Source organism: Pogona vitticeps, chromosome 1, assembly GCF_051106095.1.
Source record: "Pogona vitticeps strain Pit_001003342236 chromosome 1, PviZW2.1, whole genome shotgun sequence".
NCBI lineage: Eukaryota > Metazoa > Chordata > Lepidosauria > Squamata > Agamidae > Pogona > Pogona vitticeps.
Window position 1 is genome coordinate 207,422,972 of NC_135783.1, and position 26,391 is coordinate 207,449,362.

General features: G+C 42.0%; 1 long non-coding RNA gene and 1 other non-coding gene across 2 annotated transcripts in view; both read left to right on the forward strand.

Annotated features, from left to right (window-relative positions):
* LOC140701779 (uncharacterized) overlaps window positions 1–26,391 on the forward strand; it is a 412,945-nt gene that overhangs the window by 90,400 nt on the left and 296,154 nt on the right. The gene's annotated exons all lie outside the window — the stretch shown is intronic.
* Window positions 12,702–12,808, forward strand: LOC144586212 (U6 spliceosomal RNA). Its single transcript, XR_013540946.1, has one exon. It is a non-coding gene; the product is annotated as a U6 spliceosomal RNA (small nuclear RNA).

The following is a 26,391-nucleotide window of genomic DNA, read 5'->3' on the forward strand; positions in this document are numbered from 1 at the left end:
ATGTTATGGCAAGGAGAAAGTTTGTTTTCCCCCAGTGCCCGAGGTGCCTTTAAAGCCTAGCCTGCTCCACTGACTCAGCACAAAAGTTGTGATTCTCTCCCTGCCAACGCCTGCCTGCCTCTGTGAGGCCGGACTCGTCTTGCCTCCTGTGACATTGCAAGGACTTTCCCCTTCATCTCATGTTTTAGGGCTGACATCTGAGGGGCTGGCATGCTGTTGACCTGGCAACACAATTCATCAGGGACAAGTGATATAAAATTTAGGGCTGGGGCAAGAGGTCCTTGGCCTTTGGCCTTTCAGAGGTTCTGGTCTTCTAGCTCTCAGAAGCCCCCAGCTGCAATGGCCAGTTGCAAGGGCTTCTGGGAGTTGAAATGAAAACCAAAAAGCTAAGAACCACTGGGGTGGGGGAAAAGGGAACTGTCCAAAAACAAAACAAAACAAAAACCACACACACACACACACACACACAGACAGACAGACACACGCACACAGACACACACAGACACACACACAATCGAACTCAGGCCACATTTGATCACCATTGTTCTTGAAGACAGGTGGAGTTTGTGGACAAAGATGTCAAGGTGACAGCCCACAGCCCTTCTTTTATCTACAGAGAAAAACCTTGTAGATCTCTCCCTGTAGGACTGTAGCTTGCCTTGGCCTAGGCACATGGGACGCTTGAGGTGGCTTAAGAGAAGAACAGATCTGTAGATACAGAGAGCAATAGAACTAATTTGGTAACATGACATGAAGCAAAATGAAATAAATATATGATTCCTCCAGCAATAACCTTTCAGGGCAAATTCCCAGTCCAGGTAACATTTCCCATTAGTGAGAAGGGCTATGTGATAGGAATTGTGTCTGCACTTTCAGATGCTCAAAGGCTACTGAAAGACTACAGAAACATCTGGCTATAGAGACTGCAGCCTCTGTGCAGCCAGTTAGCATAATGTGTTAGCCTAGTATTCAAGGGCTGGCTGGCATTAAGTCAGGAGTTGTAAAAATCATAAATTAAATTGAAGGTATGCTATGCCAGTTGCTATGCTTCAAGCCCAAATGGAAATGTTTGCCTTTTAGCATAAGAGGACCATACTTTCTCCACTAGCGCAGTTCAGGTAGGGTTTTTTTTTTCTTTCTCTCTCAGAGATTTCCACATAGATTTACAATTATCATAAGACCGAGTGTAGTTTGTTTGCTCCCCACAAAAGCAAGGATGATTTTTATTGACCAATCTTTGATCCGAGAGATTAAAGAAAGTACTGCACAAGCAGTGGAAAGGATAACACTGAGGGGGTCAATAGGCTTACTGAAACTTGGAAATGAAAGTGAACTATTCCATGGAGAGAAGGGGTAATTTAGCATTCTTACTGGAAACTCAGGAGGATTCCCCCCCCCTTTCCCCCTTCTTTTTTAAAAAAGGGAAAAAAATATACATCCTACTTACAGGTTTCTCCATGACTTAATACCACAGCTATAATATGAGGTCGTTCAGAGGGCAGTAGATTCACCAACATAATTCTGCACTGTGCTTTTTAGCCCAAATGGCATGGCTGTCTCACACTCGCGCTCTTGATTGAAATGTTTCTGGTAGACTTTTGGAATGCAGTCGGAAGGCTTAGTGACTCAATTTTTTCCCCCAACATGAATACGTTTCCAATCTCATAGAAAGTTTCTGTGAATTGCAGCAAAAGTTTATGGGCTTTTGTTTCTCTTCCCTGAAACTTTCTAAACTTCAGCACAGTCTTGAAAATGTGGTTGTGTATACCTGGAAGAGTGCTGGGTCTACCTGTGAGGTTGATATAAGTTCACATAAATATTATCAGATCTCTGCCTCTCTTTTTTTTTGGACAGGTATGAATTACAAGGGGAAAAAGATCCTTGAGCTTGGTGACAAGGGAATTGAAAAACAATGGCCTTTGTATGCAAAATCCCTTTTTGTTAGCTTGAAGCAAGGGCAGGGAGCAATGTGGTCCTGTAAGCCATATTGCTGGGTTAGCCTCTAAGTCAGCAGTGGCAAAATTTCTGGCTTTCCAGTTACTGCTAAACTATAACTTCTGTCATCCCTCACTTTGGGTGAAGCTGACTGAAGCTGATAAGAATGTCCAGAGAGGCACAGGTTTCCCCCAACTGTGCTCCAAGGTTTGGTATAATATGGAGATTAATTGGAGGTAACGATGAATGAAAATCAATTAAACAATCTAATTAATGGCAAAAGAAGCAGTATGTTTAGATGTTGGACAGCACCTTGGATAACCACCTGTGGTGTGCCATTTTGGCTGAAAGGTGGGGGAGGTGGAATCGGTTTGCTCAATCCCATTCTGTTCAAAGGTCTATAGGGCAACACTCGAGGCTTAGAGCAGTGGTTTCCAGCTTCTGATTTCCCAAATGTTCTGGACTCCAGTTCCTGGAAGCCCCAGCCAGCACAGCCGATAGTTTAGGAATCTGGGAACTGAAGTTCAAATTTATTTCTTTATTAGATTTTTACCCCATCCTTTTTATCCCACCCAAATATCTGTCATGGTGGACATAAAGCAATGAGGAAACTCCATAAGAATGCCCATTTTCTTTCTCTATCAAGACTACAACAGACACAAAAAACTCCTGGTTCTACTAATAGGCTGTTACAACCTGGTTCTAAGTAATAGGCTGTTATATATTATAACCTATAAATTAGCAGTATTTGAGTACAGCAGCTGGAAACATTTGGATAAAAAAAACCCCACTATTTGTATAGTACTGTATAAGATTTGGTGATCTCCCATATGTGTGTTTTGTGTCAGCAACTGATATACAAATAAATCACTTGTGCCTTGATTAAAACACTAAATACCATATTTTTCGCACCATAAGACGCACTTTCCCCCCACAAAACGGGGGTGGGAAGTCTGTGCGTCTTATGGAGCGAAGAAAACAGATTATATTTTCCTGTTTTCTTCTCCTTAAAAATTTGTTGCGTCTTATGGAAAGGTGCGTCTTATGGAGCGAAAAATTGTAAACATCTATAAAATATGACATAACTCATAATGCTTAGACATTTGATATGACAGACATAATACTGTTATATTGATAAGCCCTAACCCGTATTAGTATAAATTAGTTGCATCTTTATTCCTATCTGAGGAACATGTTGCCTTATGAGACCCTCTCTCTCATAAGAGAGAGAGAAAGACAGGGTCTCATAAGGCAACATGTTCCTCAGATAGGAATAAAGATGCAACTAATTTATACTAATATGGTTAAGGCTTATCAACATAACAGTGTTATATATAGGCAGGGTCTCATAAGGCAACATGGACTGCAGCCCACTTCATGAGATGCATAGTGTCGAGACCCAAGTAAGCAGACAGTTACCAGCTGAAATGACATGGTATGCATCTGATGAAATGGTGAAGTGAAGCTGCAAGTCATAGAAACATACAGCATGTCTTTGAAGTGGAAAAAGACTCTTTGATGGTAAGTGGCACTGTTCAAAAATATGTATGTATATGAGGAGTACTTTTTGGACTTGTATTAGATAACTGATTCTGGCCGTTGAGGTGCTGGACTCATAATCTTTGTAAGCAGTACTTCCTCCCTGTGTGTTTGCTTCTTTGCCTGCTGAAAAATACTCCAAATAAACTTACCAATGCAGATGCTCTTTTTATTTAAAGGAGATTCGTCTGATAAATGGCACCTGGAACTTCCTTACGGATGGGGACGGGGTGGTGGTGAAGCATGGAATAATAACTTTTTTTACATTATGCCTGCAGGCTTAGAGTAGCAGAAGAGCAATTTAATTGTACACTGGTCGTTTTCATGTATCAAAGTGCTTTATATTGGATTTTTGCCACAGCGACTCTGTAGTTATAAAGTAGATTGCATGAGGAGCTGTGTCACTTTTTGGTTGATTTGGTACATCAACAAAGGAAGGGAGAAAGCAAAAAGGGTTTGAGGGGGTCTTTTTTATATATTATTTTCTGTATCATATCATTGTATGATACATTCCTCTCATTGTAAATGAGAGGAATGCCCATGATAATGCAAAAATCAACCTGAAGCATGGTTGTGGCAGCCTTTTAATATTTTCCCTGCTCAAGTATTCTTCTACCCTAGAGAAAAAAAATTGTTTCACCTATTTATTTCAGGCTATAAGACCATGGAAACCTGGCATGCCAGCCAGACAATCTCTAAGGATCTTAGATCAATGTGAAATCCGCAGTGGTCCCTGAAAGTAGATCCTCTTTGCGCTTGTCTAGACCAGTGGTCGCCAACCTTGGGCCTCCAGATGTTCTTGGACTACAACTCCCAGAAGCCTTCACCACCACCTCTACTGGCCAGGATTTCTGGGAGTTGAAGGCCAAGAACATCTAGAGGCCCAAGGTTGGGGATCACTGGTCTAGACAATTATGTATTCTCTGAAAGAAACTGTTTTGCTGCTCATGGTTTCCTGTATTTTCCAAATGCCTCCATGGTTGTCTCAGGATCAAGACTGACAAAATCTTGCCTTCCCAAAGGCATGATTGTGGGTCGGTTGGCTTGCTGGCTTCAAGGATTGTTTGGAAGGTGGGTGGGGTGGAATTTATCGTGGTGATGCTTTCTGTGTTTCCTCTTCAGATCATGTTAGAAAAGCCTTTGGATGGAACCTTCTAATTAGTTCTCTGTTTCTTTAAAAAAATGGTCCAGAAAAGCAGTGGTAGGGAGTTCAAGCTCAGTGGATTAAGGCATCTGGCTGAGGAATAAGAGGCTGGGAGTTCGATTCCCCAACTGTGCCTCCTTTGCAGGGGCTGGACCTGATGATCCAGAGGGCTCCTTCCAGCTCTGCAGTTCTATATACCTAGGACAACTGAAACGTGGAACAAAACCATGGTGGCATTCTAGTTGTATTCGCTGCTATAAATAAAGTTAAAGAACGGAAGAAAGCCGATACAGTAGTTGCTTCTTTAAAGCTACCCCTCTCAACATTCTGTTTCCTAAGCATTCTTACAATTAGCTTGCAGTTTGTATGGGGCCTCAAAATAAGCTGCTGTAGCCTTAAACCCCATTACCTTCTCTTCTATTTGCTCAGAGAGATTTATATTGGAACTTTGGCATTAACCTTGACCAATATGGCACTTTTTGGGTTGAGAGAATAGTTACAGCTACCTTTCCTCTTGGCAGAATTTTGGTTCGGTCTTTGCCCTTTAGCAAAAGCTGCCCTCAAAATTTCGGGTTCTCATGCTGGAACACTGTAGTACCATGAATGGTCAGTGGTGTCCAGAAAGTGCCAGGGATAGCTAGGTTTTTGTTTCCAAGTTCTTTGACATCCCTCTTAATTCCTTCAGGAAACCAGATTGTCTTGACCTTTCCGCTGTTCCCCATGATGAGGCACCCAATGTGTCTCTGAAACAGATCCCTCTTTTTTTAAAAAGATTCTGCTTTGCTTCCTGTTTAACCCATCGACATCATATAGCTAATACCCTGCAGTTCTCTCCCTGCTCTGTTTCTATTTCTGCAATGTTTAGAAATCCATGCTTGCTGAAATCTATTTGACATCTCTTCTGTACCTGTCAGTCACCAGGGACTGCATTTTCCATGGTGTTTTTGTCCTAAATAATCAGTAGAGTAATACTTTTTGTTTCATTTTTCTTCAAAGAGATGTTTAGTGTCGTCGTAGAAGCAACCTCCTACCAGAAAGAGCTCTTGACATCGGAAAACATGGCTTTGGGAGGCAGTAGGCACTTTTCTGTAGGCAGATGTCTGCCTGGCCTTTGAATTTAGCAGGAAATTTGGAAGTAATAATTTAATAATCTTAGAACAGCAAAACTGGGAGGGACTCTATGGATCATCAAGTCCGGCCCCTGTCAAGAAGGCACAGTGGCGGCATCAAACTCCCAGCTTCTGGTTCCTCAGCCAGATGCCTAAACCACAAAGCTAATGAGCATTTCTCGATGGTTCAGAAATTAGATGGCATGCAACTTTATTTCAAACTCTAAAATTCTTTGATTCAGAAGGGTGTCTTCACTACATCCTTCTAATGTAGATCTTAATATCTGAAATAGGTACAAGGAGTACCTATTTACAGGGAACACTAAACAAATGTGGGCAGAGGACCTGATTTAAATCTCACTTACTAGAAAATGTTAATAACAAAGTTTGCTATAGATTCTTAACAAAGAACTTGTACAAAAGGGAATGGTCCTGCTCAGGGCAAGCACATCCCAACTGGCTTCAAAGAAGAGGTGTCTACCTACCTCAACCAGTACCGGCCACAATGCTATTGCTACTGCATGCTGTCCTAAGTGCAATTGCAGAAACTGCAGCAGCAAATTGCCGATAGTTAAGTATTTTACCGCATATGTTCCTCATCACTTGCCAGTTGCATGATCTGGTGTGCAAGGAGGAACACAAGGAGTGCCTTTTTAATTAACTGCAATTCATGACTAAAGTTTGTAGTTATGCCAGCATAAAGACTTAATAGGAATCAAACCATCAAGGTGCCGATACAGTTACAGACCCAACATTGCATCAGCTGGATGGGCAGAAGCCTGATTATGCACACTGATCTGCCTGCCTGGAATAGGACCCAAAACCTCGTTTCATATGGAAAGTAGTGGTTCCGATTACTTTTGAAATATATTTGCCGTAGCAACTGTGCCCAGAGACTATTAGATATCTACTTGCCATTCTAGAATTCCTTTCTTTGTGTCATCCCGGGCTTAGTAGACATCAACAGGGTGAAATGATAATACTTGTGAAACCCAAGAGAAGATGGCTAATTGCATTGTGCCCTTGTAAATATACACAGCTGGACTGTATGTCCCATCCCACGGATAACTAACTCAGTAGGGAAACACAAGGCAATGGATGGCTGCCTGGATGAGTGAAAACTCCTGAGCACAACCAAATTTTTAAAAAGTTTGCCAGCCTCCAGTTGGCAGACTTGAGTCCACTTCACTGCAGTCAATGAGGCACCTTTAGAACAGGAAGCACAATAGAGACAAAGAAATACCTCGCAGCTCACAGAGAAAGAAAAGAGGCCTTTGAGATGAAATGTGAACATGAGAAGGGAAAACAGTTTGTGGTAGTTTCAAGCTGGCTCTTTGGGGTTAACTTTCCTGCAGTCACTGAACTATAGTGCCATGCCTCAGCAGAGCAGTCTCGATAAAATTAGAGCCCTATCCTAAAAAGATATCCAAGAAACCACAACAGAGGCATGGAGAGAGATTCGGGGGTGTTGGAGCGAAAAAGAGCTGGATCTCTCTTTTTCTCAGATACACACACATACGCGCACACACACACGCACACACACAAAGAGTAAGAGGCTTAACAAATGTGAAGGGAAATGGTTCCTGTGAGTGTTATTTTCTTGGTGGAATCAAGCTGGCAATTGTACTCTTTATTACTGCCACTAAGCTACTTTGGTCAACAAAGTGGAAGGTAGAAAAATAATTCTTGAAACAAATACATGTTAAGACCTTCTTGACAGCACGCGGCAAAGACAAAATACGAAGTATTTTGTTATTGTGTTTCAATTTTCAAAATATTTTTACTTCTGTACTCTTAAAAAGAGCCGTTCCCAAGAGGAACTGCATGCAAATAAAAAATCCCCTTGAGTTTCTATTATTTGCATCCATAAATAGCTCAGTTGATTTATTGCTTTACTTTTGTTTTGTTTTGTTTTTAATGGAAAGGTTGCAAAGAGAAAGGTAGGACTTGTGTCTGGATTCCCATGAAAGATGCTTGTTAAAGCATGTTGGTAGAAGAGCAGCATATGTTTTGCACGATGCAAATCCTAGGTTCGGTTCCAGATTCTTCCATGAACAGATCAGATAACAGATGATGGGAAAGACCTCTGCCAGAGATTCCAGTGGGCTTCTAGCAGATGTGCTGGGATAGAATTCCACTGTTTCTAACATAGTATAAAGTATCTTCCTGTGTTCCTTCTGAGATTGTGTCCCTGTGGAAAGAGAGAGAGAGTGTGTGTGAAAGAGAAACCTACTGACTTGGAAATGTATCTAGAGGCCAATCATCATCTTCCTTGTCAGAGTCCCACCTTCATCAGTGGATCAGCCATTATCAAAATAACATGGTGGTTGCTGGCAACAGAACTGTAGTTTCAAGAGTATCAAGGTAACTGAGCAGCTACAGATTGCCTTATATTACCCATCTGGCTTGCAAAAGGTGTCTCAACTTTAGGCCATATGTGTAGCTTCCTTGGCTCAAGGGCCAAGGAGGAGATGTTCTGTGTCTTATCTGCTGGAGGAAGAGCTAAGCACCACCATGTGAAGGCAGAGGCCACTGCAAGTCGATGTAGAATATCTTAATATAGGCTTCCCTTTCATAGGAGGCATGGTGATCCCCTCAATCCCATATTTATGTATACTACCTCAGATACTGTTGGAATAATTAACAGCTTTGCATATGGGAACCTAACACTGGTTCTGTGGGAAGGGGGAGCTTTCAGAATCTAATGACTGTATTTTTCCACTAACCAATTAGCCGAACTTCTTTTCCTGGGCTTAAGGTTAGGCCCTCCCCTCTTCCTGTTTGTTTCTGCTTCCAGCTGAGTGTTTTTATTCTCTCTCCCCCTTTTCTTCTTCTTCTTTACCTTAGAGGAAAGAAGACATGATTTCTCTCTGCTCCTGACCTTTTGCCATGCAACTACAATAGTAAACTGAGCCTCCCACAATGGTTGAGGCTGGAATTCCTTTCCTTTTTTTCCTTACTCTTCTGATTGTAGCTGAAGAATTTACTGTGAGTAAAGATGCTTCCCCACCCCTACTTTAAGCTACCATCTAGCAATTTATTACATAGAAAGAGGGCTGGGTTGGAAGCCAGTTTTTTAGTCATACTCTCTACACATTTCCCTGTGCTATCGTTGGTTTATATTGTACGGTATACTCTGCTAACTAAGGAAATCGACCAATTCCACTAAAACAGAACAGATACTATCTGGGATATGATGAAGAACGTTCATAAACAGTGATGTCTAGTGAAGAAGAAATACTATGGCAGTTGTAATTATCTGGTTCGGAATATGAGTTTGTCTAATCCACAATACTCAACTGTGTTACAAAGTGAGCGGTGTGTCCTCTTCTTGGGTACATTCTTCTTTGGGTCATCATAAGTTCTGCAAAGCTGAGTATCTCCCTGGGTGCTTTTGATGTCCCAACAGCATCACCCCAGGCAATAAGAATCCTGAGGAATACAAATTTTTTTTTGAACAATTGAGTCTTTAATATGGATATCCACAGAACTTGTGAAATTAAATGGGGAAAGAAAACAAAAGCCTAGAACTTGCAGATTCTCCCAGGCAACATGACTGTGATTGAGAATTTCTGGGAGAAATGTTTAAAACAGTAACTTTCATAAATTTGTATATCATAGGCCCTGAAAACTGCCATTTGCAGGACTGGTTTTACCTGGGATATTGTTGAGTCTCAGGGCACCTCACATGCAGGTACCATGAAAAGAAGAGGTGAGGTCCAGAGATGGATAGAATCCTATGGGACAGGGAAGGGTCAACTCCCGCGCTATTGTAAATCCCTGTGCAGTGCTGTAACTGGGAATGTTGACACCTGGGCCAAATGACGCCATGTCCACATGTTCGCAAGCCTCCAACAAGAAAACTTGAGCATTATGTAAGGAAAAAATGGGAGAGGAAGAGAGAGCTGGCGGGAGGGAGGGAGAGAGAATAAATAGGGTTATGGAGAGATGCTTTTTATTTTCCTGACACTCATCATTAGCTTCATCTCTAATATTAAATGCCCTCTAAATTTTGGATAAGAAAGCTCAGTCAGAAGAATGTTATTTTACTTATTTATTTATTAAATTTATATACCGCCCCAGTCATGCAATGCACTGGGCTGTTTACAGCAAGATAAAACAAACAGGCATGAAGTTAATATAAAATACACAAACAATAGCATAAACTCAAGACTAGTAAATTATAATTTTTAGGCAGAATTTGAGACACATTGAAAAATCTTGGCAGTTTGGATTTGGCCCTCTATATCGATTAATATTTCAGACGCTTCTGTTGCAGCTTCCAGGTTGATGGAGAGGGTGTGAGGAACAAAGTCTTAATAGCCTGACGTTTCCCTATTGCGGCTTCATAGAGATGAGGGCTAAAGAGCATAATTGCAGCCAGATGGTTTTAAGCAGGGAAAATGGAAAAAATAAGGTGCCTTATGTATTTAGGAGACAAAGGAAATTCACCTACTAATTTAAATACAGACAGTCCACTACTTACAGTTCAGATTTACATTTGTGAAGGCATTGCCATGCTTGTTATTATTATATCATAAACAATTATCATGTGCTGTCAAGTCAATTCTGACTTGTGGCGACCCTTTTCAGGGTTTTCCAGGTAGAGAATATTCAGCAGTGGTTTACCATTCCCTTCTTCTGGGGGTGCCCTGGGAGTGTGCAGCTTCCTCAAGGCCACCCAGGTTGACTCTCCTTGCTGGAGGTCCAATCGGTTATCAGACTCCCAGCCTCTGGCTCCACAGCCAGAGACCTGAACGAGTGAGTTATCCAGCCAGCTAAAGTATTTTATAACTCCGATTTAATGGACATTCGAAGTCCATGAAACGTAGGGACGGGGTGATGGCTTAATATGTGCGGAGGTTCAATACAGTACTAAGAATTTGAAATTTATACATGTATGGGCCTGATCAATTACGTACAGTATATTGAAGCTGGACACAAGTCTAAGCCCCCTTCTTAAGTCTTTCTACAAGGCGGCCTGAAGCCCTAATTGCCTTGTGCTCCATCTCCCATCTATAGATTATTCCTGCTTCTGATCTTGATTTGGGATAACGCCCGGATGGAAAGCTTTTAAAGGAAGATCTTTTGACTAACACGTGCCAAGCATGAACAGTGTCAAAACAGAATCAAATTAGGGTGTCTATCACAATATTCCTTGGTTTTGTTCTTTTTTAAGTGACTGCATCCAGATTGTGAACTTCGATTTATTTCTGATTAGGAGTTTAAGTGATTTGTTCTCTCTTCGTATTATTTGTTCTGAATTTTTTCTTGCCACATCACCTGTTTTTGTCTCTCCATCTAACCTTTGTATTCTCTATTTCCCCCACCTCCCCTCTACTCGGTTCTCCAACTTTTATTTGTGATGCTCAGCATGCATCCTCCTTGAGCACATTGGGCTGTTTGCAGCTTCTCGGCCATGTTTGTTGTCAGAAAAGCATGTTTCAGAGCTATATGTTTTGACAGGTAGGAAACATTGGTTGAATATTTTCCCCCCTCTCAGACAAAAGGGAATAGTAACAAATAATATCAGCCTAGTGCAGAAAACTTAATTGAAGCCTTGAAGAAATGGAGTTTCTTTAGGAAGTTTCAGTTTTTCTTTCTGCCAAATATAACAGACTTCCATCTTCTCCTTCTCTTGAATTAGTTTTCATATGTCTTGAGAAGCTGAGGGGATCCCAGAACTTCTAAACTGGGGTGGACAATTTCCTTGTGTCAGGGGAGTGCATGAGACCACTTAGCAGAAGTTTCGATGGCACCACCACACCAAAACATGACAGTCACTGCGGAGGCTTCTCTCACAGTTGCACCTGCTATTGAAGTTTGGAATCAGGCAATGTAATAAAGGACTGTATATTCTAACCTCAGCAACTCATTTTCAGACACTAATTGAAATACTCTTATATTGTACCATCCATCACTGGTCTGCTCGCTACAGGCCATCAAAAGAAGTGAGGAAAAATTCTGTTGGGTAGGGCAATGACAGTGGAAGTAGTCTTTCTGCACTACTTGATGTATATCTTGTCTCAAGAAAAAAAATGCATCTCACCTTGAGAATTCACATATTTTGTGAGCCTTGTGGGGTCGTTTTACAGAAATATCAAATGCACAAGAATGCATATATTGTAAAATATGCATAGAATTGTAGAATAATGCGGTTGGAAGAGGCCTACAAGGCCAATGAGGCAAACTCCTTGCTTAAGGCAGGAATCTAAATCAAAGTAGATCTGGCAGATGGTTGTCCAATTTTCTCTTCGATTCCTCCAGTGTTGGAGCACTTTCCATGTTCTGAGGTAACTGGTTTTGTTGTCGTACTGCTCTAACTGTTAAAACGTGTTTCCAGATATTCAAGCAAAATCTGGCTTCCTGTAACTTCACCTTATTATTACTTGTTGTGCACTCTGGGATGATCAAGAACATACCTTGCAGTTCTTTCAGTCTTTCTTCATAGGGCTTAGTTTCTAACCCCTTGATCATTCTTGTTGCCTTCTCTGTACTTGTTCTGTGTAGTTTGTTGGCTTCCTTCTAAAAGTGTGGTGCCCAGAACTGGACAAAGTACTGAAGATGAGGCCTAGCCAGTGCCAAATACTGGTTCACAGGATTTGGAGACTCTTTTAATTCAGCCTAAAATAGCATTTGCCTTTTTGACAGCAAGATTGCATTGTTGATCATATTGATCTTGTGATCCACAATAATTTCAAGATCCTTGTCACTTGTAGTATTACTGATCCAGCTACCCCCCATCTTGTAACTGTACATTTGTGTGTCCTCCCCACCCCACGGTGTAACATATTGCAATTATCTCTGTTAAATTCCATCCTGTTGTTTTCAGCCCACTGCTGGGACCTATTAAAACCTTTTAAAATTTTGTTTCTATCTTCCAGGGTATTAGCTATTCCACCCAATTTTGTGTTATCCATAGATTTAATAAGCATTCCCTACACCCCCTCATCCAAGTCATTAATAAAAATGTTGTGCTCGCTTCGGCAGCACATATACTAAAATTGGAACGATACAGAGAAGATTAGCATGACCCCTGCACAAGGATGACACGCAAATTTGTGAAGCGTTCCATATTTTTTAAGTAGGCTTCCGGCTTGACAGCGCGATGAGACAGCAGCAGGAGGACAGAGCTCTGTCCCCCGGGCTGAATTCTGACCTTGTTTGGGACACCATAGGGTGTCGGAACCACCCTGGAGGGGTGGTGAACTGGGGGGGAAGCCTGTTGATCATGGGGGGGGGTGGCGGCCACCCCCGTTCGATCCAGGAAACTCCCTAATCAGCCAACGGGCAGAAACAAGCAGCCTCGGCTCGCTTGCAAGTCGTCGGCAGCTGGTTAAGAAGCAACAATCAACATCTGCCATCGTTGTTTACCATCGGGTGAGATTTTTATAACTAATTGCTTATACCCCTGGAGGAAATAATTCCTATATACGGGAAAAAAGTATTGCTATCTCATCTCAGAAACTATAAAGCGGCAAAAAATCTGGTGATAGGGATAGCTGATGGAAAGGAAATAACTTTTAAAAATACACTTTAAGAATATTACTGTTTGGTGTTGTGAAGCTTGAGAAACTTTCCTGTGAGTTATACTTGATAAATCTGGACTCTGTTTTGACTATGTGAAATCTTTTGGCATGGAGCCTAGGAGCGGTGACCTTGAGCACTCTGCTGTTATTTCCTTTTGACTTTCTTTGAGCCTGGCTGGAAAATTAACCTTAAAGTGGACCTTTAAGGACATCAGGCCACGGATACAAATATTGCACCCTACCCTGGTATTTTGAGGGTTCAAATTTGGTTCAGGCCTATTTAGCCAAAGCGGACTTTTTGAAATGAATCTGGAAACTTTGAATATCTGTTTATAACCATTTGGGCAGCTGAAACAGAATGGCACAACAAGGACAATTTTGGAATGAAATAAAATCTACTCTTCAAACAATTTTAGAAACAGTGAGATCTCATTATCAAGAGGCAAATTATCTAATCAACATCAGAAGAACTATAGTCCGCAAGCAACAGGGAACAACAAAGAAGGAAATGGGAGTATCTCAGATGATGTATGCCAATCAAAGCAGCAGCTGGAGGAAGTTAATCTAAGAGAAACATCAGTCTTGGACCAGAGGAGAGTACTAGGGGAAGACAAAGGGAAAAAAACAGCAAAATTAACCCCCCCCCAAAAAAAAAGCCTGGAAGACTCATTGAAGATAGACCAAGTACATAAAGAGTTAGTGGACATAAATCAGATCTACAAAATGGTTTCAGAGGACATGAAAGATGACAGAAATGTTAAATGAGAAAAGGGAAATTAGAGAGGAAATTACCTAGAAAGATGAAAAAAGGGAAAACAAGGAAGGGCCCCTTAATATTTAAAACATGTTTATATGTATCATCTGGAACTGTAAAAGGGTATATTCTGTATATTAAAAAGGAGAACTAAATTGAAATAAGGGAGCCCTAATCAGGGTAAAGATGTAATATGGTGATTTTTTATTTTAGGTAAACTAAACTAGATATAAAGCTGGGACATGGATCTGAAACCACTTTCAATAAGAATGTTATTAGAAGACCTTGAGAATATTGTACAATATGAGAGTAATATTTATGATAGTAGTCATATTATATACTAAAATTTGTATATGAATGGTTTGAATGTTTGAAAGATGTTTGGAATTTGGGGGGATAACCGGGAAGACACTGAGATGTAAAAAACAAATAATTGTAAGCAAAACATGTAACACGATGTTTGACAAGCACAAAACAATGTAGATAGATTGAAAAACTAATAAAATGTTTATTAAAAAATAAAAATGTTGAAGAGCATGGGACCCAGGACTGAGCTTTGAGACACCCCACTTGTTACCTCCTCCCAGTTTGAGAAAGAGCCATTGAAATGCACTGTCTGAGTATGATTCTGTAAGTACCTATGTATCCACCTGACCTTTGATCTATCCAGTCCACACCTAGTTAGCTTGCTAATTGTCATGGGGCACTTTGTGAAAAACTTTCCCACAGTCTACCAGGGAGGTCACCAAATCAAAACATGAGATGATTAGTCGGAAGAGAATTAAACTGGGGAAATCTAACTTCTGGGTGCAGATTCACAGTGAATCCATTCTCATTTCCCCTGCTTATAGCCACACTCCTCGGAATCTGTTTTGTGCCTTGGTCTCCCCAGTTCTTGCAGCAATTTACTGGGATATGATGGCTGCCAAAATTGACTTAGAAATTGAGAGGTTGTAAAAGGTTCTGGGAGCACGACACAAAAACCAAAGATACCAGCAAGTCCCTGTTCTATTAAGGCATGATTTTCTCCAATGGGATCTTCCATTTAATCATGAGTTTAGAATTAAGTCAAATCATGAAACCTCACTATGCCCAGAATTTAACACTTATCAGCAAAACATAGGTTTGGCACTTATGCTTAGATTGCCTTACACAGCGGCATCCGTATAAGCATTGACTGAGCTGTAAAAGTCCCAAACGTTCACAATTAACAGGTTACTGTCATCATCATCAGATACCATGATTATTTAGGAAAAACTGCTTCCCTTCACCCTAAAGATTCCAAGGCTCCCATGAAATCCCTTTCATCATGGGGAACCTGACGGATGTTCTTTCCAGCCCACCTAGTTCTTTTGCTAATCAGAATATCATGGGATATTTTTCAAACGCTTTATTGAAAGAAAGATACATTTTGCTGGAGAGCTTGAATAGGATTTGTTCTTGATAAATCCATGTTGGCTTCTAGTTGCTATTGCATTATTTTCAAGGTGCTTGCAGAATGACCATTTTGTAATCTGCTCTAGAATATTCCCCGGGATTGATGTCAGGCTGATTGGTTTGCAATTCCCAGGTTCCTCCTTTCCGCCTTTTCTGAAGATAGGGACAACATTAGCTCTTCTCCAATCCTCTGGCACCTCCCCTGTTTCCCATGATTTCAATAAAATAATGGTTAGCGGTTCTGAGAGTTCTTCAGCCAGTTCCTTCAATACTCTCGGATGCAGTTCATTGGACCCTGGAGTTTTGAACTCATTCAAAATAATGAGGTATTCTTTGACTATTTGTTTCTCAATCTCAAACTGAAATCCTGCCCCCTCCACTTGTACTTCACATTTGCCTAGAAGGTCATAGATTGTCATTTGGGAGGACACCACACTAAAGCAGGAATTGAATGTATCTGCCTTTTTTTTCCCTACCCATTTTTCCAGTTGGAATTCTTTGTAATGAATTCGCGAAGGCTTTCACGGCTGGGATCTAATGGTTGTTGTGGGTTTTTCGGGCTTCTTCAGAGGACAGCAAACTGTACTCTTGTGTAGGACTGCAGATGAAAACAACCAGAAAAATCTGCAGTAGCTGAACATGCCCTAAAACAAACTGGACATGAAATTCTATTTCAGAATACGGAAATACTGGACAACACCAGAAATCATTACGTCAGACTGCACAGGGAAGCCATTGAAATTGACAAGCACCAGAAAAACTTCAACAAAAAAGAGGAAAGTTTGAAACTCAACAAAACCTGGCTCCCAGCTCTCAAAAATACAGCATGCAAAAGGTCACGAACTCTACCCAACCACAAGGTCAAGGGGATCACTACCATCAACCACAGTGACAATCTCCTTATCACAACAATACACACACAACAAAACACACTAATCACCCATCCACAGAAAACAATACACCCACAACAATACACAGTAATCATTCCATCTCACAGCCATAAATACTCCACGCCCTAGCCAAACTACACAAGAGTACAGTTTGCTGTTCTCTGAAGATGCCGACCACAGAGACTGGCGAAACGTTAGGAAAAACCACCTTCAGAACACGGCCAAGAAGCCCGAAAAACCCACAACAACCATTCTTTGTAATGCTTCCTTTAGAGTTTCTACTGTGCCAATTCCCACCCATCTTGGACTTCTTTTCCTGTTAGGATCTGCTGCCCTGGGACCCTGGTCATCATTGTTCTGAGTTCATTAAAACTGGCTTTCCTAAAATTCAGTGTACACATGTGGCTACACTCTGCTTCCGTTTCCTTTGTAATCAAGAACTGAAGTAGAACCTGCATCATAAAAGAGAGGAAGACTGTGATCACATGGGGAAATAGATTGCATTTTGGACTGCTTGTGGAGCAGTCAGGTGGGATCTATGTTCTATTGATCACATGATGAATGGGCAATTGCGCTCCAGCCCTAGGCCAATCTATGCCTAAGTTGGCCCTTTTTGGCCCATCTGTAGGGCTACTACTTTTGGGGGCTGGACTGGAGCAACGCCCTGAGAGATGGAAGGATCGCTTTAAGGGAGATTACTCCCTGGTGTGATCAGACATGCACATTTCCCACTGTCTTTCCTTCAGTCATCCACCCCACGTTCACACATATATTCAGCCCTAAGTATAATAAAAACTCAGGGTAGCTACATTGTAAAAACATGCAGAAAAATTGGAAAATATCTCCATTTAATAAGCAATGTAGAGGATCTTTTTATACCTGGATATGCAATGGTTGCCCATTTGGGTGGCTGAGGAATAAACAGAGCCTGGTGAGATTGATCAAAGCCCTCTTCAAGGCTCATTGATTGGAATTACAGTGGGGTCTTGACTTGAGAACTTAATCCGTATTGGAAGGCGGTTCTCAAGTCAAAAAGTTCGCAGGTCAGATCTGCATTTCCCATAGGAATGCATTGAGAACCATTTGATCCGTATCTGCTCTTTTCTGTCCATAGAAACGAATGGGAAGCTGCTATTCCGCCTTCGACCACTAGAGGGGGATATTTTGTTTCTTTTTTTCTTAGGTCAAGAAAGGTTCAGGGAAGGCAGGGAAAATACAGTCCAGGCAGTACCAGGCAGTCTGAAGACTGTCTCCCAATCCACTCTCTAAACGCTGGGAGGAGTGAGGAAGCAGACAGGCACCCTTTTCACTGGCCAAGAGTTAACTGAAAGTTCAAATTTTGCACTTTCCCTGCCTCCCACGTGGTTTTTTTCAGTTCGTAACTCAAATCTAAGTATGTAAGTCAAGTCAATATTTTCCTATGAGAGTGGTTTGTAAGTCAAAATGTTCTTAACTCGGGCCGTTCTTAAGTCAAGACCCCACTGTACAGGACAGGCTTTTGGTTTTCACTGTGGAGCTTCTGCTGCCAGTTTCCTTCAGCTTTGGCGCTTCCTTCTTTGTTACAGTGACTAGTGCCACGTATATTTGTTTTCTAATCAAAAAGGGATTGAAGAAAACATCAGTGATTTTTAGGGGCATCCTAACCAAGCTGTGCATGACTGGAGGGATCCTGCATAGCACCAGTTATATTCAAATATCCCTTCTTCATACTTTTTTAACACTTACACCACCGCCTTGGGTATATTATTCCATTTTACCTTTACCAGTGGGATTTGTAACTGCTTCATGGCAGCTATCAAGTATTGGTTATTCATAATCTATGTAAATTGGAAATTGGAGCATATTCCTAGTGCAGTCCTCTTCCCCACTTCAATGAGAAGGAAAAACAGGAATAAAGCCTTAATAACCATCTTAGAACTGCAGAGCTGGACAGGACCCAATGAATCATTGAATCCAGCTCCTGTCAGAGAGGCAAGGTGGAGAATCGAACTCCCAACCTCTGGCTCCACATTGAACTAATCAGCAGGAAGAAAATGCGGGTGAGAAATGCAATGAAATGGAGGCTTGAGAGGTTCTCATCTTTCTTCCACCAACTTACAAAATATTGCTCCACGTTGTGGACAACAGCCTGTGACTTTTGGGTTGACCTTCAGCTTTCAGGTTGTACAAATTGTGGTGGTTTGATCGAGTTCCCTGATTTTCTCAGAAGAGTTCAATGCCCCAAATCTACACATGTGTTGATTGACTACCAGCCTGTCCCATCATACGGCCATCAAAAAACACCAGGCTGACTTCACAGGTTCCCCGGGTGCCTCCCACCCAGATACTGAGCGAAAACAGAGCTGCTTAACTCCAGCAAAGGGGTTGTGTCATATGTCCTCAGACCACACACTGGTACCTGGGAAAAATATCTACAAGATAAAGAAACCGAGCAATCACAATGGAAGCTTAATTACCGGAGTACCTGCTTGAAGTCCATTTTGAAGCTATGAAATGTCCACGTTTATGGGGAAGCAAAATGAAAGCTCTCATTTTGCTTCCTATTACTTCGTAATGTGAAAATTGGAAAATCAGTTATACCAAGACTGTGCTTCTAACACAGAAGGCCCTTGGGGAGAAATAACTTACAGCGTGAACGGCAAAGCACTCAGCTCACACATATGTGGCTAAATGGAATGGGCCTTACATTGGCAGGCTGCTTTTTAAGGATTGGGCTGTAAAATAAAAGAGGTTTAATGATGATTTATATTTAGAAAACACCTGTACACCATGATAATTACTGGGATGAACAACAGTGTAATTAAAGTTCTCTAAAAACATATCAAAAGCACCTTAAAGGGAAAAGTGTATTTATTGCTCTTAAGATACAGATGATCAATTTAATGGCATCACTTGGGTATATTATTCCATTTTACCTTTACCAGTGGGATTTGTAACTGTTTCATGGCAGCTATCAAGTATTGATTATTCATAGTCTATGTAAGCAGATCCATAGAGTTTTGTTTCATAATTGGATAACTCAACAGGAGAATTGCGACTTGAAACTGAGGAAAAGTGAAGTGACAAATTGCCCAATAATGAGGTAGAAAAGACTGTGAATACTTCAGTTCATAGTAGCTTTGGGACTCACAAAAAGTGGGATAAAAGATAGGGCTGTTGCGTGAAAGCTGTTGGAATGCTCAGTGGAGGCTGATAACACGATCATTGGAAAGTACTTAGTTTGCCCCTTTTGACTTGCAACTTGCGAGAGATTTCAAGAGCTGTGTGCCATCAGTGGTACAGACTGTAGATATCTCTTCTATCGCGTGGCTTTTGGGACTAGGGCTAGAGTTACCATAAGGCAGTGATGGTGAACCTTTTTGAGCCCGAGGGCCCAAACTGCAGCACAAAATCAACTTACTTATTTCAAAGTGCCAATACTGCAATTAAAACCTGAATGCTGAGGTTTTAGTTTAGAAAAAACAACTGTTCCTGCACTGCAAGGGTTAAATGCTTGTTTCCCCCCCCCCATGGGCGGTATTAACAAATAAATATTTACTAGTGGGGCAAATCTGCCTTTCAGTGGGAGGGAGTTCCAAAGGCTGGGAGAGTCTTTGAAACACAGCTGCATCTTTGATAGCGCAGGGATGGTGTTAAAATACTCATATGTGTTTCAAACACTTAGGTTGTTTTCTTAATGAGGTCCTTATAATGTCTTCTTCATGGAAAGGGCAAGAAAAAAATGTCCAAAAAGAGGCAAAAAAGTGTCAAAGGCTTCATTGTGTGACTGTGCCCATCCTTATTCATTTATTACTTTGATTTTCCCCCCTATCTCAGGGCTTAGGAAAGTTCCTTTTGGTGCAAATGCTGGAAGATAACTTTTTGGAGCACCAGCCTAGAATCCTGTCAGAAGGCCAACATGGGGAGATTTAACAATCAGAGGGATTGGTCACAGGGGATACATTAATAGGCCACAAATTTAAAAAAAATCATGCAAAATGCAAGCTTTTGTGGGTGAATCACATGATCAGACGGACCGTTGACATCATCTTCAAGACTCAGCCAATCCCGAGGGTGCTGCTGCTGCTGCCTTGGGAACCCAACCCCTTTTCTCCTGGGTCTTTGTGACCTCACAGGGACCCCGCCTCTCTGCTGGCAGATAAAAGGAGCTTGCTGGGCAGGGCAGGAAACCAGAAGTGAGGCCAGTGGCCAGAGGGCAGCCTGGCAGAGAGAGCAGCAGTGGCTGCAGGGGACCCAGCCCTTCTGCCCCAGGCAAGTTCTCTCCCAAAAGCAGAGGAACTTGCTAAGTGGGCTGGCGAGTTAACAGCTTGAGGCTGGCAGAGAACCCTGGCTTGAAGCTGGCTGATGTCTGCGATGGACTGGGGGTGGGGGAGTCGGTGGACGCTGGCAAATAGAAGCTGGTGGAATCTGCCTGTGGAAGTTGGCTGAGGCCCCAAGGCGGAGGCCGGCAGAGGATTGCAGATGAAGCCGGTGGTGGACGTTAGCCTCCTGAAACCAGCTGGCGGAAGCTTGGTGGATATCAGTGGATGGAAGTCCAGGCATGTGTGTGAATGGCTCCATGGGGATGTTGCTGGGGCATGTGTGCAACCCAAGCATTTCGGAGCTGGCAGAGGCTGGCTTCAGAAGCGGAGTAGAAGAGATCAACAGGTGGATATTCCTGGTGGAAGCCGGTGAATGTTGGCAGGCGGAACTTCAGGATGAAGTTGCCAGAAAACTGGTTGATGGATACACCTGGGTTGAAGCTGGTTGACGGCAGCAGACAAGCTCACCCCTTAGTCTGTCTGTCTCTCTCTCTCTCTCTCTCTCTTGTAGGGCCTGAAGCGTCCTCTTTCCCAGGGGGATGCGAGGGACCAGAAGGCAGGAGTCCTGCTGGAGCCGAACCAGGCCGTTGTCTCCACTGAGGATACCCATTTAGCCTCTTTTCCAAAACCAATAAAAGAATTTTCTGGAATGATTTTGAAGTGGTGTCTTGTTTGTCAGGGGCTGTCATGGGATTATCTTCCCCATCCCCTCATTATATCTGGGGCCCAAAGCCTGGGGTGGGTCTTTGTAAAGTCATGGTGTAGGGCCTTGTGATGTCACAGGAATTGGGAACACAATATTTCTCCATGCATGTGTGACGGAGTGAGCACTTACTGGTTCTCCAATTCACCAATTGGGCTAGACCGGTAATGGTCGCCATTGCACCTCTCTGCTGGACCACTGGACCAGCAGAGGGGAGTGCCGAAATCCGGGATCAGAGGTTGGGTAAATATTTCTCTATGGTGACTTATGGCTCATGTGCCCACACAGTGTCTCATTAATCAATGGGTATTTGCCGTGATGTCTACTATGACCCCCTTCCCCAAGTGTAAATTTGCAATAGGATTCTGGTGAATTAAAAAGTAACCGTTCTATGCATTATTCTGCACTGGCTGGATAAGATAGTGAGCTGGAGCCAGAGGTTAGGAGTTTGATTCTCCACTGTGCCTTGTAGATGAAGCAGCTGCCTGTGTGGTTCTGAGAAAGCTACAGGGTCCCTGAGTACCCTCAGAAAAGGGGAATGGTAAACTACTTCTCAGTACTCTGTGTCAGTGGTTCTCAAACTGGGCTCCCCAGTTGTTCTTGGACTAAAACTCCCATAAGCCTTCACCACTTGCTGTGCCGGCCAGGATTTGAGGGAGTTGCAATCTAAGAACATCTGGGGATCCAAGTTTGAGAACCACTGCTCTATGCCTTGAAAACCCTGGAAAGGGTTACCATAAGTTGGAATTGACTTGATGGTACATAATGATTATATTATTATATTATAGTATTATTATACTGTACCTTATTCTACTTAAACCTCCTCTCCACACAATCTATGCTCCCAAATGTTTTGTATTCAACTTACCTTTGGCCATGTTTCCTGAGGCTGATTGGAATTGTAGTCAAAACATCTGGAGGACATCAGCTCAGGTTAAGCTGACATAAGTCAAAATAATTTACCCTTTTTTAAACAGCTACACTTCTAGCCCAGGTCACTTCTAACTCTTTCCACATCCTATTCTGACTTCTCAGCAAACATGCCCACCTGTCACTCATTCCAGCTCCACCCAGCATTCTGTCACATCTTGCTGCTATCAAGCCTTCTTCACCCAATTTTCGTCTTGTACCACTACACCTCATATTGTGTTCCATCACAGAGGAAAGGTATGACATAAAGATAATAAGAAAACAGCAGTTTGCCCAATGGCACTGATGAAGTTTTATGTCTGAGCAGGTATTTGAAATGGTTGTCTTCTGTGTCTAGAACTGGCATTCCAGCCACTGGATTATGCTGGCTCATTTAAACATGAATAACATCCTTTATCAAACTCTTCTCATTTGCTTACATGCTATACTCAGCTAATGCTCAGCTATGAAATCTCCCTTGAGTACAGGCACAATTGAGCAACTTACACTCAAGAGATAAAATGTGAGTTATAATGATCGTATAATGTCTCCAGAATTAGAAAGATCAGCAATTAGATATAAAGCAGAACTGTGTACAGTTACGCCTACAGTAAAAAGCTTTGGGAGAAGAATAACCAGACCAGAGACCAGAAAGTATATCAGTAATAAAACAGATATAAAAAGGGGCAAAAAGCTTTGTGGGGCACAGCAGTGCCATATGGTAATGATGTCATTCCTCTACTAGACTATCACATGCACATTTTTGCAGACCTAAGGGCTCATTTGTTTACTGCACTGTGACTGCTAAGGTTGAAGCAAATTAGTAACACATACTAAAATCGAATAACCTCACCCTCTGTTTGTGTGCATAGTATGCAAATTTATCCAAATACTTAGGCTCTGCGGTCAAATCAATACACATACAATATCCTAGATGCTTCCCACCAAGAATATACATTTTTCATCGGGGGGGATACGTGTGATTTAAGCATTTGTAATGTCATACGCATATGTGCATTGATATCTGTCAGTTTTTCTTGCAATGTAGTAGATAGAGGAAAGTAGATGCTTCTTTTGATTGACTTGGATTTAACTCCTTATATATGTACATAAAACGCATAAATGATGGACATCAAGTTGTTCAAATCTGACCCTATGCTAAGACATTCCAAAGTCTCACAGTGGCTGAAATCCTGTTGCTTAGTGTAATAGCTGTACTAAGGTAGGTCCATTGAAGCAGTGGGTGAGTCAACTCCACCATAAGTCCCATTGATTCGGTGGGCCTACTCTAGCTGCAACTTACTAAAGTTACAACTTACTGAAGTAAGTCGCAATTAGAATAGGCTGATTTGAATCAATGGAACACCAAATCCTCACTGATTCAATTGGCCTACTCTAGTATAGGTTTCTACACTACACAGGAGGATTTCAGCCAGTGATTCCATCCCAAAACATCTAGTTATTTCTTTGCTTGGGCAGCAGTCATGTATAGTGCACCATCTGGTACTGTGGTGACCACTGGAGATGATACTCCATTTTCACCAAATCTGGTTGTCTGGTTTGTGCTCAACACACGGATGGTTGTAATGTCTTCAGAGAGGGGTTTGTTCTTCCAGGCCAGTCTGGGGGAAGAGAGATAATGTGTAAGTGGTAAGCAAAGAAAATTCACTAGATCGTGCTATGATGAGTATCCATCTTTGGGCACGAATGCAGAAACAGAAGTTTATGTGTTGTTTTACTGGGTCAGGTTAGGCAAAGCCATACTAATAGAGCCTTTCCTGATCATGTGTGATTCATGCAGTCTAAACAGCCTACCAGAGAGAAATGCATTATCCTTTTTCTAGTGTTGCTTCATCAGCAGTTATTTTATGCATTCATGTGCATGCTCAGTTGTTTACTTTGGAAAATTCCACTGAGAAGTATAAAAGAGTATTTGTCATTTTGCTCAAGGAGACCCACTTTCCTATATAAATTGTGCATTGGTGACTCTGCGCTTTCAAAAGCAACAGGATGGTATGGTTTTATTACTGAGATTCACCCTGTGTTTGTTTTGTGACCGCCCCCAGCCAATGAACAGTAGCTGGGCTTGAAGGACTTCTCTTCCCTAACACCAACACCGTGTTCCCAACATGTGTTGGCAACAAAAAGCAAGCACCAAAAGCTAGCAGCAGAATTAAAATACAGTATACACTTAGCATTTGAAACTGGTGAATTGCTCCCAGTTTTTTTATTTTCTGAAAAACAACATTTCCTGTACAATGCAGCCACTGTTTCAGAGACTAGTGTGTGGTTGTGGATGTGAAAAGGGTAAATTTCTTTTCCTGTTTGGAAATACACATTCAGGGTAAGTGGTGTGGTCAGTAAGCGTATTTAGAGTGAAGGTTGTGCTCTCACTCTGATTTTACTGTGATCGCATCTATTGTGATCTCATTAGGACGTGGTGGCGCTGCGGGCTAAACCGGAGAAGCCTGTGCTGCAGGGTCAGAAAGCCAGCAGTCGTAAGATTGAATCCATGTGATGGAGTGAGCTCCCATCGCTTTGTCCCAGCTCCTGCCAACCTAGCGGTTCGAAAGCATGCAAATGCGAGTAGATAAATAGGTACCACCTTGGTGGGAAGGTAAAACAGTGTTCCCTAGTCACGCTGGCCACGTGACAACGGAAACTGTCTACAGACAAATGCTGGCTCTATGGCTTGAAAAGGGATGAGCACCGCCCCCTAGAGTCGGACACGACTGGACTAAAAATATCAACCATTAGTTAGCCACATCTGATTACCTGTATGTTGGCGTGGTTCTGTTTTACTGCTGGATAGCTCAGTGGTTTCAGTCTCTGGCTGCAAAGCCAGAGGTTGGGAGTTCGATTCCCCCACTGTGCCTCCTTGACAGGGGCTGGACTTGATGATCCAGAGGATCCCTTCCAGCTCTGCAGTTCTAAGAAGATGATAACGATGATGATAGCCTCAATCATTGCCTCATCAGCTGGAACCACACATTTGCTATAATGTACAGCAAAGATATTTATTGGGGGGTGAGCTCAAAAGAGGCAATATCCTGGTTGCAACACATGTCCTGTTTTAATGCAGTTTCTCACAAAGGAAGGCATCTCATCCCTCCCGCTCCCCTTTGTCTCTTTCTCTCCAGATGCAAGGGAAGGGGAGAAAAGTCTGGCTGGTGCTGGTGAAGCCTCCTTATTGTGCTGTCAAGGCAGCTGCACTCTTCCCACCCAGTGCTTGTCTTTCCTCCTGATCACTAAACAAGGGATTGAACCAGGAGAGAAAGGAGGGGCAGAAGGAGGGGGTTTCTAAGTAAATCTCCATTGATCCTAGTGCTTTCTTCCCACTCCACTCATTTAATCCAGAAAAGAGGATTCTGCTTGCCCTGTGTCTCTTACTCACTTGCAGCTCCAGTTCTGGTACCTCCGCAGGTCTCTTGTTTATTAGTGTTATTTTTAACCAGTTCCTCTCTGATGGAACCCTCCAGTTGACCATTGACAAATGTAGCAACCAGTCAAAGTGTAGTTTCTGCTCTAGGCGAGTATTCCACGTCACATCAAAACTGGATGGAAGCCCTACTGCGGTTTTTAGAAGTGTGGATCAGGGGCCATTTTTTAAAAAATATATATATATTTTAAATTTTATTATTTCCAGGGTAAGGGGAAATGAATCGGGATAACAGTGAATAATTTCTTATCACATATTATCTGTACTTACATATATCATTACATTAAGAACTTTTGTATCTGTTAATTGCCTATATACTTCCAACTGGGGTTATTTGACTAGTAGGACTTCATAGTGTGTTTCTGGAAGTTCTACTTTTTGTTTGTTTGTTTCGAATATGTCATTTCTGTCATCACTACTTTTTTGAAAAGAAAAGAAAAAAGACCAGGGGATTTAGTGTGGAATAAGCATTTTTGTCTCTTCCAAAACCTGCTGTTTTGCCCTTGGAATTTTTTTGGCACATTTTAATTAACATACATCATTCCTCATTCTTATTATCAGACATCATAGGGTCATATTTTGAGCAGTTGAGTTATTTTGCACATGTGGCTTTTTTGGACTCTTCTGCTATTTATTTACATATGATGTTGAATTAACAGAATTGGAACACATGATGCATTGACCCTGATTTAGGTAGCATTT